The sequence below is a fragment of the Bos taurus genome, chromosome 6, assembly GCF_002263795.3.
Source record: "Bos taurus isolate L1 Dominette 01449 registration number 42190680 breed Hereford chromosome 6, ARS-UCD2.0, whole genome shotgun sequence".
NCBI classification, from domain to species: Eukaryota; Metazoa; Chordata; class Mammalia; order Artiodactyla; family Bovidae; genus Bos; species Bos taurus.
Window position 1 is genome coordinate 9879412 of NC_037333.1, and position 17054 is coordinate 9896465.

Here is a 17054-nt window from a genome sequence, read left to right on the forward strand (position 1 = left end):
AGTCACCATCTTCAGTGATTTTGGAGCCCGCCCCCCGAAAAAATGAAATCCGCCACTGTTTCTACTGTTTCCCCATCTATTTGCCATGAAGTGATGGGACTGGATACCATGATCTTAGTTTTCTGAATGTTGAGCTTTAAGTCAACTTTTTCACTCTCCTCTTTGACTTTCGTTAAGAGGCTCTTTAGTTCTGCTTCAATTTCTGCCATAAGGGTGGTGTTATCTGCAGGTCTGAGGTTATTGATATTTCTTCTGGCAATCTGATTGTAGCTTGTGCTTCTTCCAGCCCAGCATTTCTCATGATGTACTCTGCCTATAAGTTAAATAAACATGGTGACAATACACAGCCTTGATGTACTCCTTTTCCTATTTAGAACCAGTCTTGTTCCATGTCCAGTTGTAACTGTTGCTTGCTGACCTGCATACAGGTTTCTCAAAAGGCAGGTCAGGTGGTCTGGTATTCCCTTCTCTTTCAGAATTTTCCATAGTTTGTTGTGATCCATGCAGTCAAAGCATTTGGCATAGTCAATAAAGCAGAAATAGATGTTTTTCTAGAACTCTTTTGCTTTTTCGATGATCCAGTGGATGTTGGCAATTTGATCTCTAGTTCCTCTGCTTTTTCTAAAACCAGCTTGAACATCTGGGAGTTCGTGGTTCACGTATTGTTCAAGCCTGGCTTGAAGAATTGTGAGAATTATTTTACTAGCATGTGAGATGAGTGCAATTTTGCGCTAGTTTGAACATTCTTTGGCATTGCCTTTCTTTGGGATAGCAATGAAAACTGACCTTTCCCAGTACTGTAGAACTGCTACGTTTCCCAAATTTGGTGGCATACTGAGTGCAGCCCTTTCACAGCATCATCTTTTAGGATTTGAAACAGCTCAACTGGAATTCCATCACCTCCACTAGCTTTGTTCGTAGTGATGCTTCCTAAGGCCCACTTGATTTCGCATTCCAAGATGTCTGCCTAGGTGAGTGATCACACCATCGTGATCATCTGAGTCATGAAAATCTTTTTGTACAGTTCTGTGTATTCATCCCACCTCTTCTTAATATCTTCTGCTCTGTTAGGTCCATACTATTTTTGTCCTTTATTGAGCACATCTTTGCATGAAATGTTCCCTTGGTATCTCTAATTTTCCTGAAGCTATCTCTAGGTTTTCCCATTCTGTTGTTTTCCTCTATATCTTTGCATTGATCATTGAGGAAGGCTTTCTTATCTCTCCTTGCTATTCTTTGGAACTCTGCATTCAGATGTGTATATCTTTCCTTTTCTCCTTTGCTTTTCACTTCTCTTCTTTTCACAGCTGTTTGTAAGGCCTCCTCAGACAGCCATTTTGCTTGTTTACATTTCTTTTCCATGGGGATGGTCTTGATCCCTTGTCCTGTACAATATCATGAACCTCTGTCCATACTTCATTGGGCGCTCTATCAAATCATGTCCCTTAAATCTATTTCCGACTTCCACTGTATAATCGTAAAGGATTTGATCTAGGTCATACCTGAATAGTCTAGTGGTTTTCCCTAGTTTCTTCAATTTAAGTCTGAATTTGGCAATATGGAACTCATGATCTAAGCCACGGTCAGCTCCCAGTCTTGCTTTGCTGACTGTATAGAGCTTCTGCATCTTTGGCTGCAAAGAAAATAATCAATCTCATTTCGGTGTTGATCATTTGGTGATGTCCATGTATAGAGTCTTCTCTTGTGTTGTTGCAAGAGGTCGCTTGCAATGATCAGTGTGTTCTCTTGGGAAAACTCTATTAGCCTTTGCCCTGCTTCATTCCGTATTCCAAGGCCAAATTTGCCTGTTACTCCAGGTGTTTGTTGACTTCTACTTTTGCATTCCTGTCCCCTATAATGAAAATTATATCTTTTTTTTTGCGGGGGTGGGGGGATTAGTTCTAAAAGGTCTTGAAGGTCTTAATAGAATTTTTCAACTTCTGCTTCTTCAGCATTACTGGTCAGGGCATATACTTGGATTACTGTGATATTGAATGGTTTGCCTTGGAAACTAATAGAGACCATTCTGTTGCTTTTGAGACTGCATCCAAGTTCTGCATTTCAGACCCTTTTGTTGACTATGATGGCTACTCCATTTTTTTTAAGGGATTCTTGCCCACAATAGTAAATATAATGGTCATCTGAGTTAAATTCACCCATTTCAGTCAATCTTAATTTGCTGGTTCCTAAAATGTTGACATTCACTCTTGAAATTCCAATTTGCTTTGATTCATGGACCTAACATTCCAGGTTCCTATGCAATATTTCTCTTTACAGCATCAGACCTTGTTTCCATCACCAGTCACATCCACAACTAAGTAGTTGTTTTCACTTTGGCTCCATCTCTTCATTCTTTCTGGGGTTATTTCTCCACTGATCTCTAGTAGCATAGGGAGCACCTACAGACCTGGAAAGTTCATCTTTCAGTGTCCTATCTTTTTGCCTTTTCATACTGTTCATGGGAATCTCAAGGCAAGAATACTGAAGTGGTTTGTCATTCCCTTCTCCAATGAATCACATTCTGTCAGAACTCTCCACCAGGACCTGTCTGTCTTTGGTGACCCTACATGGCATGGCTCATTGTTTCTTTGAGTTAGATAAGTCTGTGGTCCATGTGGTTAGATTGGTTAGTTTTCTGTGATTGTGGTTTCTGTCTGTCTGATGCCCTCTCTCAGCACCTACCATATTACTGGGGTTTCTCTGACCTTGGACGTGAATAATATAAAATTTATTCAAACCCAATTAAATAATAAAGGCAGAAATAATATAAGAAATTAAATTAATGAAATATGGAAGAAAAAATATTCGCAGACTCCCACATGTACAGTCAGCTTATTTGTGACATAATCAATACCATTGTGTCCTGCAAAAATGATGGTTCTTTCAATAATTAGTACAATGTCAATTGGACCCTTTGGGGGGGAAATTGGATTCCTAAATCATAATATTCATAAATGTCAATTTTAGTTGGATTGTAAAAATAAATGTGACAGATAAAGCAATATACTTTCAAAATCAAACATATGAGAATATCTTTATGACAAATGGTAAGCAAAGGTTTCTCAACTGGGGCACAAAAACCTTAACCATAATGTGTAAAATTATAATGCTGACTATATTAATGATTACATCTGGGCATCAAAATATTTCATTGATAAAGTGAAAAAGTGACATTGAGGAATATCTTTGTAATTCTGGTATCTGACAAGGACTTATATCCACAGTATACAAAGAACTCCTAAACATTAATAAGATAAAACTACTCTGTTCGGTAACCAAAGAGGCTTACAAACTTAACAGTTACTTCACACAGAGAGGCTTTCTAAATACCCAAATGATGCATGAACAGGCATTTAATTAGGATATAAATGAAAAATATAATGAAATAGAACTACACACTTACCGAATTACTTATAATAATACCAGGTGTTATTGGGAATGTGGAACACCTTCAGATCTCAGATACTTGTGGCTGGACACTAAGAGACAAAAATCAATATAATCCAGCAATTCTGTTTCTAATTGTATGTTTAACAGAAATTCGCACACATATCGAGCTAAAATCAGTTATTAGAAGGTTCAGAGCAACAATATTCAGAATTGACAAAAATAATGAGAATGAACAAACCACTATTCCATAAGTGATATGGATGTTACTTCCAAACATAATTTTTAAAAAGTAACCAGTTATAAAGCACGTGAACTCCTTACTTATCATTTAGCTAAAGTCCTCAAATAGCAAATCTAATCTATGTTGTTAGAAGTCAGGATGGTGGTTATCCTGAGAGAAAGACACAGAAAAGTTTCAAGGAGATTTCTGGAGTTCTGATGATGCTGACTTTTTGATTTGAGTGTGTGCTGTATTTAGCTTGTGAAAATTTATCCAGCTGTATGCTTCTTGTTTCTGTAGTTTATTCACTTAAAAAATTTACTTAAAACATATAACAATATATTAAAGGTGATTAAATAATAAAATGATGTTATTGTTTGGTTTCTATATACATTCTTAAATATAGCCACAAAATTTTAAAACATTTCCCAGAGTTAATAAAAATAACTCCAGATATCTTAATCCAGATATTCTATAACTGATAAAGTTGTGTTACCAATTTGACAACATCATGACATGTTGGCACATTTTTTCCACTGCAGCCTCAATTTATTCTGCCATGCTGCAAAATAAGTAAACCAGTGTCAAATAACCAGAGCTCAACATTATCTCTGAATCAGTTCAGTTCAGTCGCTCAGTTATGTCCGACTCTTTGCGACCCCATGAATTGCAGCACGCCAGACCTCCCTGTCCATCACCAACTCCCGGAGTGTACTCAAACTCATGTCCGTTGAGTCGGTGATGACATCCAACCATCTCATCCTCCGATGTTCTCTTCTTCTGCCCTCAATCTTTCCCAGCATCAGGGTCTTTTCCAATGAGTCAGCACCTCGCATCAGGTGGCCAAAGTATTGGTTTCAGTTTCAACATCACTCCTTCCAGTGTACACCCAGGTCTGATATTCATTAGGATGGATTGGTTGGAACTCCCTGAAGTCCAATGGACTCTATAAAGTATTTTCCAATACTACAATTCAAAAGTATCAATTCTTCTGAACTCAGCTTTCTTTATAGTCCAACTCTGACATCCATACATGGCTACTGGAAAACAATAGCCTTGACTAGATGGACCTTTGTTGACAAAGTAATGTCTTTGCTTTTTAATATGCTGTCTTGGGTCATAACTTTCCTTCCAAGGAGTAAGCGTCCTTAATTTCATGGCTGCAGTAAGCAACTGCAGTGATTTTGGAGCCCAAAAAATTGAAGTCAGCCACTGTTTCCCCATCTATTTCCCATGAAGTGATGGGACCAGATGCCATGATCATAGTTTTCTGAATATTGAGCTTTAAGTGAACTTTTTCACCCTCCTTTTTTACTTTCAACAAGAAGCTCTTTAGTTCTTCACTTTCTGCTATAAGGGTGGTGTCATCTGCATATTGAGATTATTGATACTTCTCCTGTCAGTCTTGATTCCAGCTTTTGCTTCTTCTAGCCCAGTGTTTCTCATGATGTACTCTGCATAGTAGTTAAATAAGCAGGGTGACAATATACAGCCTGCATGTCCTTTTACTATTTGGAACCAGTCTGTTGTCCCATGTTCAGTTTTAACTGTTGCTTCCTGACATGAATACAGGTTTCTCAAGAGGTATGTCTGGTGGTCTGGTATTCCCATTTCTTTCAGAATTTTCCACAGTTTATTGTGATCCACACAGTCAAAGGCCATGGCATAGTCAATAAAGCAGAAATAGATGTTTTTCTGGAACTCTCTTGCTTTTTAGATAATCCAGCAGATGTTGGCAACTTGATCTCTGGTTCATCTGCCTTTTCTGAAACCAGATTAAACATCTGGAAATTCACAGTTCATATTATTTTGAAGCCTGGCTTGGAGAATTTTGAGCATTACTTTACTAGCATGTGAGATGAGTGCAATTGTGCAGTAGTGTGAGCATTCTTTGACATTTCCTTTCTTTGGGATTGGAATGAAAATTGACCTTTTCCCATCCTGTGGCCACTGCTGAGTTTCCCAAATTTGCTGACATGTTGAGTGCAGCATTTCCCAGCATGATCTTTTAGGATTTGAAATAGCTCAACTGGAATTCCATCCACTCCACTAGCTTTATTCATAGTGATGCTTCCTAAGGCCCGCTTGATTTCACATTCCAGGATGTCTGGCTCTAGGTGAGTGATCATACCATCATGGCTAACTGGGCCATGAAGATCTTTTTTGTACTGTTCTTCTGTGTATTCTTGCCACCTCTTCTTTACATCTTCTGGTTCTGTTGGGTCCTTACCATTTTTGTCCTTTATTGAGCCTATCTTTGCATGAAATGTTCCCTTGGTATCTCTAATTTTCTTGAAGCGATCTCTAGTCTTTCCCATTCTAATGTTTTCCTCTATTTCTTTGCATTGATTGCTGAGGAAGACTTTCTTATTTCTTCTTGCTATTCTTTGGCACTCTGCATTCAAATGGGCATATCTTTCCTTTTTTCCTTTGCTTTTGGCTTCTCTTCTTTTCACAGCTATTTGTAAGGCCACCTCAGACAGCCATTTTGCTTTTTTTTTGCATTTCTTTTTCTTGAGGATGGTCTTGATCCCTATTTCCTTTACAATGCCTTGATCCTCTGCCCATAGTTCATCAGGCACTCTATCAGATCTAGTCCCTTAAATCTATTTCCCACTTCTACTGTATAATTTTTAGGGATTTGACTTTGGTCATACCTGTATGGTCTAGTGGTTTCCCCCAATTTCTTCAATTTAAGTCTGAATTTGGCAATAAGGAGTTCATGATCTGAGCCACAGTAAGCTCCTGGTCTTGTTTTTGCTGACTGTATATAGCTACTCCATCTTTGGCTGCAAATAATATAATCAATCTGATAGCAGTGTTGGCCGTCTGGTGATGTCCATGTGTAGAGTCTTCTCTTGTGTTGTTGAAAGCAGGTGTTTCCTATGACCACTGCATTCTCTTTAGAAAACTCTATTAGCCTTTGCCCTGCTTCATTCTAGACTCCAAAGCCAAATTTACCTGTTACTCCAGTTGTTTCTTGACTTCCTACTTTTGCATTCCACTCCCCTATAATGAAAAGGACATCTTTGTTGGGTGTTAGTTCTAAATGGTCTTATGGTCTTCACAGAACCGTTCAACTTCAGCTTCTTCAGCATTACTGGTCGGGGCATAGCCTTGGATGACTGTGATATTTAATGGTTTACCTTGGAAATGAACTGAGATCAATCTGTCATTTTTGAGATTGCATCCAAGTAGTGCATTTTGGACTCCTTTGTTGACTATGATGGTTACTCCATTTCTTCTAAGGGATCCCTGCCCACAGTAGTATATATATAATGGTCATCTGAGTTAAATTTACCCATAATTCACTTATTCCTAGAATGTGGACGTACACTTTTGCCATCTCCTGTTTGACCACTTCCATTTTGCTTTGATTCATGGACCTAACACTCCGTGTTCTTATGCAATATTTCTTTTTACAGCATTGGACCTTGCTTCTATGACTAGTCACATCCACAAATGGGTATTGGTTTTGCTTTGGCTCCATCCCTTCATTCTCTCTGGAGTTGTTTCTCCACTGATCTCCAGTATCATATTGGCACCTACTGACCTGGGGAGTTCATCTTTCAGTGTCCTATCTTTTTTACTTTTCCTACTGTTCATGGAGTTCTCAATACAAAAATATTGAAGTGGTTTGCCATTCCCTTCTCCAGTGGACCACATTCTGTCAGACCTCTCCACCATGACCCATCCATCTTGGATGGCCCCACTGCTTAGTTTCATTGAGTTAGACAAGGTTGTGGTCCATGTGATCAGATTGGCTAGTTGTCTGTGATTGTGTTTTCACTCTGTCTGCCCTCTGGTGCCCTCTCTCAGAGCCTACCATCTTACTTAGGTTTCTCTTACCTTGGACGTGGGATATCTCTTCATGGTTGCACCAGCAAAGTGCAGCCACTGCTCCTGACCTTGGATGAGGGATAGCTCCTCACCGCCACTCCTGTGCCCTTGAATGTGTTTAAACAAAAAATAAAGACTGTTAGAATTGGACCGAAGAAGACACTATTTCTCAATCAGAGATCCAAATTGTAGACTGTAGTAGACAGCAACTTACAGACTTCCCAGGTGGCTCAGTGGTAAAATAATCTACCTGCTAACAAAGGAGACACATGTTCACTCCCTGGGTCAGGAAGATCCCTGGAGAAGGAAATGGCAAATCATCCAATATGTTGTCTGGGAAATCACATTATCAGAGGATCCTAGCAGGCTACAGTCCATGGGGTCCCAAAACAGTCTGACATGACTTAGTGACTAAACAGCAACAATAAGACTTCAGCTTAGTTCAGTAAGCTAGGTATGAGTGAAATACACAAATAAATGGTTATACTGACATGAAAAATGTAAATTTAAGATATTTTATGATGTTAAATAATTGATGATTAATTTAGGAATTTAAGTGGAAAAAAAAAGAAAAACAGGAGGAAAAGTATGAAAAAGTATAATTATAAAGATGAAATTCTGCAGTTAGCCATATGCCAAACCAGTTTATGGAGAATGAGTTTCTTAAATGTAACTAGGGGAATGTGAAAAGTATGCAGGATATTATATATCATGTGAACAAGAAATTACAGAACAAACCAGAAATGTATATAAGAAGGATTCACAGTGATGATTTTATAGAAACAAGAAAAATATAGAGTTCTTGATAGAATACAAATGTTAAGGCTTGAGAACAGAAAGAACGTCATTCAGAGTGTAAGCCTGTTACGTATAAGAATGATAAAGCTAATAAAGCAATCACACAAAGAAGGGGAATCTAGTAAAAAATAAAATAATAGATATGCTATCAAATATGCCAAATAAAATGAAGGGCTTTGGAATGGAATTTTTCAAAGCAATCTTTACTGTTGCAATAGCTAGTTGTCATATCTGCCAGGTATGAAACATACAAAAGATTGGATGCATTTTAAATGTCTTTATCAACTGCCACTCAAAACACAAATATGATGTAAAGTTTAAAAATTAAATAAAAAAAAAACACAAATATGAGATTTTGTAGTATAATTTATATTGAAACTAAAATAAGAAATGACAGTAAGAATGGAGACAGACATATTTCTTTGCTTGGAGCATATTTATATGTATCAGCAATTGGACTTATTAATCAATAATTGTAATAAAGATTGTGTTTAAAATCTATACTGCTACAAATAGACATATTTCTTTTCTTTTCATATGGAACTTTTCACAGAATATGTAAGATGAGATTTAAAAGTTATATTCTATATATTAAAATTTGTATTGTGTTCAAATTAAGCAAAATAAAAATTAAAGTTCAAAGGAAAAGTGGATTTTATTATGTTAGATTTGGGGAGGAGGCACATTTTTATCCCTGAATATCAGAAACATTAACTCCAACATAGTGCATATTTCTAATATAACTGTGTTAAATAGATTATTTAAAATATTTAAATATATTAATGAGAGTATGAATAATGAATCCTTCATGAAATATAGTTAAAATTTCACTTGAACATATTTATGTTTTTAACAGAGTTGGTAGAATTTAGTGTTTTACTAGAGATATCATTAGGAAAATAAAAGCAATGTAATATAATATCTATTACTTTGTGGTAATCAGTCCATTCCAGAGAAGGCAATGGCACCCCACTCCAGTACTCTTGCATGGAAAATCCTATGGACGGAGGAGCCCAGGTGGCTGCAGTCCATGGGGTCACTAAGAGTTGGGCACAATTGAGCGACTTCCCTTTCACTTTTCACTTTCATGCACTGGAGAAGGAAATGGCAACCCACTCCAGTATTCTTGCCTGGAGAATCCCAGGGACAGAAGAGCCTAGTGGGCTGCCGTCTATGGGGTTGCACAGAGTCGGACACGACTGAAGCGACTTAGCAGCAGCAGCAGCGATCAGTCCATTCAGTCACTCAGTCATGTCTGACTCTTTGCAATCCCATGGACTGCAGCACTCCACGCTTCCCTGTCTATCACCAACTCTCAGAGCTTGCTCAAACTCATGTCCACCAACTCAGTGATGCCATCCAGGCATCTCATCCTCTGTCATCCCCTTTCCTCCTGCCTTCAATGTTTCTCAGCATCAGGGTCTTTTCCAGTGATTTTCAGTTCTTCAGTTGGACAAAGTCTTGGAGTTTCAGCTTCAAAATCAGTCCTTCCAATGAACACCCAGGACTGATCTCCTTTAGGATGGACTCGTTGGATCTCCTTGCAGGCCAAAGAACTCTCAAGAGTCTTCTCCAACACCACAGTACAAAAGCATTAATTCTTCTGCACTCAGCTTTCTTTATAGTCCAACTCTCACATCCATACATGACTACTGGAAAAACCGTAGCTTTGACTAGACAGACCTTTGTTGGCAAAGTAATGTCTCTGCTGTCTAGGTTGGTCATAGTTTTTCTTCCAAGGAGCAAGTGTCTTTTAATTTCATGGTTGCAGTCACCATCAGTGATTTTGGAGCCTAAGGAAATAAAGTATTTCATGGTTTCTATTGTTTCCCCATCTATTTGACATGAAATGATGGCACCAGATGCCATGATCTTAGTTTTTTGAATGTTGAGTTTTAGGCCAACTTTTTCACTCTCCTCTTTCACTGTCTTTAAGAGGCTCTTTAGTTTTTCTTTGCTTTCTGCCATAGGGGTAGTGTCATCTGCTTATCTGAGGTTACTGATATTTCTCCTGGCAATCTTGATTCCAGCTTGTGATTCATCCAGCTCAGCATTTCTCATGATGTACTCTACATATAAGTTAAATAAGCAGGGTGACAATATAGTGCCTTGATGTGCTCCTTTCTCAATGTGGAACCAGTCTTTCGTTCCATATCCGGTTCTGTTGCTTCTTGACCTGCATACAGATTTCTCAGGAGGCAGGTACCTTTGTGGTAATACATTTATATATTTATAAATGCATATATAAGACTACATGTTATGAACCAGTTCCTTAAAATCTCTCTCTCTCCCTCTGTATCTCTCACTCTTTCATATTCCTCATGTATTTTATTAGGGCATGATGGCTCAGCCAAGTTGATATATACATTAACCATCACATTGATGGAAACATTAACCTTCAAGAGGGCAGTGGCTGAAAGAGGCTGCTAGTGGTCAACTTGTAAGGAATTTTTGGAGATGATAAATATTTAATTTAGGTCTTTTGTTTTTTGTCATGAATACCTTTCTCCACTTCTCATATTTACTAATAAGAGAGAGCCAACTTTTCCACAAATATATTTGAGTGTGGTAAAAAATCTAATTGGAATGTATTATTTTTCTATCATAGCAGGCTGTGTGAAAGAGAAGAGTACCAGCTATAAAGTCCATTAAAATCCTCCATAAGAATAGTAGATAAGTCATCTTGGCCAAGCAGTTGGAATATGTACTCTAGGTTCTCATCCATTGTTATGGTGTCAGAAAGAGTTGGACATGACTTAGCAACTGAACGACAAATGAATAGCACATTTTATGAAGAAAATTATCTTTCCAAAAGAATTATTGAGAAAAACAGCATTGTTTTTTTTTTTTTTTCTTCAAGTCTCATTAATAACTGGTTGCAGAGAAGGCATTTGAATTTTCATTTCTAATTATTTATTTAACTGATGGTAAGATGACAATATATTATTTTGGTCAAAATATATTATGAAAATTTAGTCTTACACAGACATGTAGTTGGACAAATAGAGATACTTTAATAACATTTTTCAATAATTGTGAATTATTGATATTCCATCAAAGCTTTACAAGTTCTAGTTTGATAAAAATTATTCATGATGTGACAATAGAAACTGTGTCAAAAAATCTTTCCACTCTGTTACAATAAACTTAATACATCAATGATTTTGATACATTGTGCAGTTTTTTTGTTTGTTTTTTGTTTTTTATTTATTTATTTATTTTTATTTTTATTTTTTTAAATTTTATTTTATTTATTATTTTTTAATTTTATTTAATTTTTAAACTTTACATAATTGTATTAGTTTTACCAAATATCAAAATGAATCCGCCACAGGTATACATGTGTTCCCCATTTGGCTTAATCACTTACAAGATCTTGCAATGTTGACACATTTCCTTAGATAATACTGACATTCACATTTGTTAATATTTCACCAGTTTCATCAGAAAAATCAGTTAAGTGTTGGGAAGATGTCAAGTTCATAGCTGCAGATATGAGTTGTCTAAAAAACGTTTATTTCATATCAAAATTCTATTATTAGCAACAGTGTCATTTTATCCTTGTGAAATGTTAATTAAAAAATTACAATCTATCAAATAACAAGTCTGTATCTAAGTTCATCCATCAACTTTTTTTCAAATAAAATCGGTTTTCCATAGCAACAACAAAAAATACAAATGCAAAACACACTCATACAAACAGAAAAAAACACAGATGCTTTACTTAGAGAAAATCACCATATTTTCCAGAATTTGAAGAATTTCTTTATGTGTATTTATAATTTTGTTACACAGAATATTAAAAAATGTGTGCTTAGTGATGTTTAAGTGAAAGTGGAGAGTGAAAAAGTTGGCTTAAAGCTCAACATTCAGAAAATGAAGATCATGACATCTGGTCCCATCACTTCATGAGAAACAGATGGGGAAACAGTGGAAGCAGTGTCAGACTTTATTTTTTTGTGCTCCAATATCACTGCAGATGGTGACTGCAGCAATGAAATTAAAAGATGCTTCACTCCTTGGAAGGAAAGTTATGACCAACCTAGATAGCATATTCAAAAGCAGAGACATTACTTTGCCAACAAAGGTTCGTCTAGTCAAGGCTATGGTTTTTCCAGTGGTCATGTATGGGTGTGAGAGTTGGACTGTGAAGAAGGCTGAGCACTGAAGAATTGATGCTTTTGAACTTGAACTGTGGTGTTGGAGAAGACTCTTGAGAGTCCCTTGGACTGCAAGGAGATCCAACCAGTCCATTCTAAAGGAGATCAGCCCTGGGATTTCTTTGGAAGGAACGATGCTAAAGCTGAAACTCCAGTACTTTGGCCACCTCATGTGAAGAGTTGACTCATTGGAAAAGACTCTGATGCTGGGAGGGATTGGGGGCAGGAGGAGAAGGGGACGACAGAGGATGAGATGGTTGGATGGTATCACTGACTCGATGGACGTGAGTCTGAGTGAACTCCGGGAGTTGGTGATGGACAGGGAGGCCTGGCGTGCTGTGAATCATGGGGTTGCAAAGAGTCAGACACGACTGAGCGACTGAACTGAACTGAACTGAATGATGTTTAATAAAATTAATAATGTTACTATTTAATCAAGGCAATTGTTAAACAACACTGAATTTAAAAGTTTATTTATTGTAATTGCATGGTGGTGAATAGTGACATGCATAAGTACAAATATAAAGACAGGATAAAAAGGTAAATAGTATCTTAGTATTGATGTGCAAATTAGTTTGAATTTGAAGTCACCTGAAAATCTCAGAAATTCCCAGAATTCCACTAATACAAACTGCACGTTGAGAATCCCTGCCCTAAAAGGTGTTAGAAACTCAAAATGAAAGAGATGTCATTCCCTGAGAACAGAACTGTTGGAAGAGAGAAAAACAAAAGTTTTATTTATTCAAATGCTTATTCTCAGAGCTCTTTTTTTTTCTTTTAGTAGCTATTATTTTACTCTAGCAGAGATACTTGATCTCAGAAGGCATTTGATGTGACAAAAACAAATAATTTAGAATTGGCTGACAAGTTAAGTTGACAGTAAGGAAAAACTTATTGCAACTAGAATTTGACTTATAGACTTGATTAGACTTACAATTCTTTGGCAAAAATATTAGATAACATTTTTACTGCAAATTACCCAGTGCCTATTGAGATATAGCTGGAGGGAAAGTATCCAGAAAGTTAGGAGTAAGTGTTTGCTCCTTGGTGCTTTAGCAAAGTAGTCAAAGAAGACATGAACTCAGGTAACAAGTTGCTAGTTAGTAAGGAGTAATAGAAGGAAAATAATTTAGAGATTTGGAGCACCACAATATGAGGAAACCAAATGTTCCTATTTCCAAAGTAGCAGGATATTTGGCTATTCAAAAGGATATACCTTTAGACCTGTTAAGTCTACTAAGCCATGCAATAAAGGGGGATGGAGGGTTACCCCAGTGCAAGTATCAAAGATGCGTATTTCTATAGGCAGTTTATGGTTTTAAATGGCATAGGGTAGCTTCCTCTTAAATGAGAGAGAAGGACATTGGTGCAGAGTACAAACCAAACAATAAAGTAAGGTTGAGCATTATATGTTACTTGCACATAGTGCTGAGCTAAAGCCAACAGAATAGAAGCCTATGAAGTTAAAATAATGTAAGCTTGAGTATAAAGCAAAGACAGTGCCCAGTTGTGGATATGACTGGTGATGGAAGTAAAGTCAGATGGCATAAAGAGCAATATTGAATAGGAACATAGAATGTCAGGTCCATGAATCAAGGTAAATTAGAAGTGGTCAAACAGGATATGACAAGAGTGAACATTGACATTATAGGAATCAGTGAACTAAAATAGACTGGAATGGGTGAATTTAATTCAGATGATCATTATCTACTAATGTGAGCAAGAATCCCTTAGAAGAAGTGGAGTAGCTCTCATTGTCAACAAAAGAGTCAGAAATGCAGTACTTGGGTGCAATCTCAAAAGCGACAGAATGATCTCTGTTCCTTTCCAAGGCAAACCATTCAATATCACAGTAATCTAAGTCTATGCCCCAACCAGTAATGCTGAAGAAAGCTGAATGGTTCTATGAAGATCTACAAGACCTTCTAGAACTAACCTCAAAAAAAAAAAAAAAGGTATCCTTTTCATCACAGGAGACTGGAATACAAAAGTAGGAAGTCAAGAGATACCTTGAGTAACTGCCAAATTTGGCCGTGGAGTACAAAATGAAGCAGTGCTAAGGCTAACAGAGTTTTGCCAAGAGAATGCACTGGTCATAGCAAACACCCTCTTCCAACAACACAAGAGAAGACTCCACACATGGACATCACCAGATGGTTAACACCAAAATCAGATTGATTATATTCTTTGCAGGCAAAGATGGAGAAGCTCTATAGAGTCATCAAAAACAAGACTGGGAACTAACTGTGGCTCAGATCATGAACTCCTTATTGTCAAATTCAGACCTAAATATAAGAAAGTAGGGTAAACCACTAGACCATTCAGGTATGACCTAGATCAAATCCCTTATGACTATACAGTGGAAGTGAAAAATAGATTCAATGGATTAGATCTGATTGACAGTGCCTAAAGAATTATGGACAGAGGTTCATGACAATGTACAAGAGGCAGTAATCAAGACCATCCCTAAGAAAATCAAATGGAAAAAGGCAAAATGCTTGTCTCAGGAAGCCTTACAAATAACTGAGAAAACAAGAGAAGCTAAAGGCAAAGGAGAAGAGGAAAGATATATCCATTTGAATGCAGAGTGCCAAAGAATATCAAGGAGAGATGAGAAAGCCTTTGTCAGTGATCAATGCAAGGAAAGTGAAGAAAACAATAGAATGTGAAAGACTAGAAATCTCTTAAGAAAATTAAAGATGCCAAGGAACATTTCATACAAAGATGGGCTAAATAAAGGACAGAAATGGTATGGACATAACAGAAGCAGAAGCTATTAAGAAGTGACAAGAATATACAGAAGAACCATACAAAAAAAGATCTTCATAAAAAAGATAACCACGATGGTGTGATCACTCACCTAGTGCCAGACATCCTGGAGTGTGAAGTCAAGTGGGCCTTAGGAACAAAACTAGTGGAGGTGATGGAATTCCAGCTCAACTATTTCAAATCATAAAAGATGATGCTGTTAAAATGCTGAATGCAATTTGCCAGAAAGTTTGGAAAACTCAGCAGTGGCTATGGGACTGGAAAAAGTCAGTTTTAATTCCAATCCCTAAGAAGGGCAATGGCAAAGAATTTTCAAACTACCTCACAATTGCACTCATCCCACATGCTGATAAAGTAATGCTCAAAATTCTCCAAGCCAGGCTGCAACTGTACATGAACCAAGAACTTCAACAGTACATTAACCATGAACTTCTAGATGTTCTTTCTGGGTTTAGAAAAGGCAAAGGAACCAGAGATAAATTGCCAACATCCTCTGGATCATAGAAAAAGCAGAAGGAGTCCAGTAAAACATCTGCTTTATTGGTTACGCCAAAAGCCTTTGACTATGAATACAGCAAACTGTGGAGCATTATTCAAGTGATGGGAATACCAGACCATCTTCCTTGCCTCCTGAGAAATCTGTATGCAGGTTAAGAAGCAACATTTAGAACTGGACATGGAATAACAGACTGGTTCCAAATTGGGAAAGGAGTGTGTCTATATTGTCCAACACCTACTGCAAAATGTGTAATGGCCAACAGTAGACATGGATGGTTACATATTATTTATCCTCATACAGGGCAAAAGCACAGTTCATAAAAAAGGAGTATGGCTTTATACTGTCAACCTGCTTATTTGACCTATATGCAGAGTACATCATGCAAAATGCTGGGCTGAATGAAGCACAAGCTGGAATCAAGATTGCCCGGAGAAATATCAATAACGTCAGATACACAGATGACACCACCCTTATGGCAGAAAGTAAAGAGGAACTGAAAAGCCTCTTGATGAAAATGAAAGAGGAGAGTGAACACGCTGGTTTAAAACTTAACATTCACAAAACTAAGATCATGGCCTCCAGTCTCATCACTTCATGGCAAATAGATGGGGAAACAAGGGAAACAGTGACAGACTTTATTTTCTTGGGTGCCAAAATCACTGCATATGGTGATTGCAGCCATGAAATTAAAAGACGCTGGCTCTTTGGAAGAAAAGCTGTGAATAACCTAGACAGCATATTAAAAAGCAGAGATATTTCTTTGCTAACAAAGGTCCGTCTAGTCAAAGCTATGGTATTTCCATTAGTCATGTATGGATGTGAGTTTTGGACTATAAAGAAAGTAGAGTGCCAAAGAATTGATGCTTTCAAACTGTGGTGTTGGAGAGGACTCTTGAGAGTCTCTTGGTCTGCAGGGAGCTCAACCAATCAATCCTAAAGGAAATCAGTCCTGAATATTCATTAGAAGGACTGATATTGAAGCTGAAGCTCCAAGACTTTGTCCACCTGATGCGAAGAACTGACTCATTGGAAAAGACCCTGATGCTTGGTGAGTTTGAAGGCAGGAGAAGGGCACAACAGGCATCACTGTCTCTAGAGACATGAGTTTGAGCAAGCTCCAAGAGTTGGTGATGGACAAGGAAGCATGGAGCGCTGCAGTCCATGGCATCACAAAGAGTCAGACATGGCTGAGTGACTGAACTGCACTGAACTAGCTGATAGTGCTGATTTAAAAACAATAAATCAGAAGCCTACTAAGCTTTGGAAATTGTATGTTAAAGAGATTCTAAACCTGGTGTTCATAGCCCGCCATAAACACCACAAGGCAAGGTGTATTTTCCAACGTCTACTGCAAAAGGTGTAATGGCAGACAGTAGAC

The 17054-nt window shown here is 37.4% G+C and overlaps 1 long non-coding RNA gene across 1 annotated transcript in view; it reads left to right on the top strand.

The window, feature by feature from the left end:
- The window catches only part of LOC132345473 (uncharacterized), a 333207-nt gene that overhangs the window by 63165 nt on the left and 252988 nt on the right, over positions 1 to 17054 (top strand). The gene's annotated exons all lie outside the window — the stretch shown is intronic.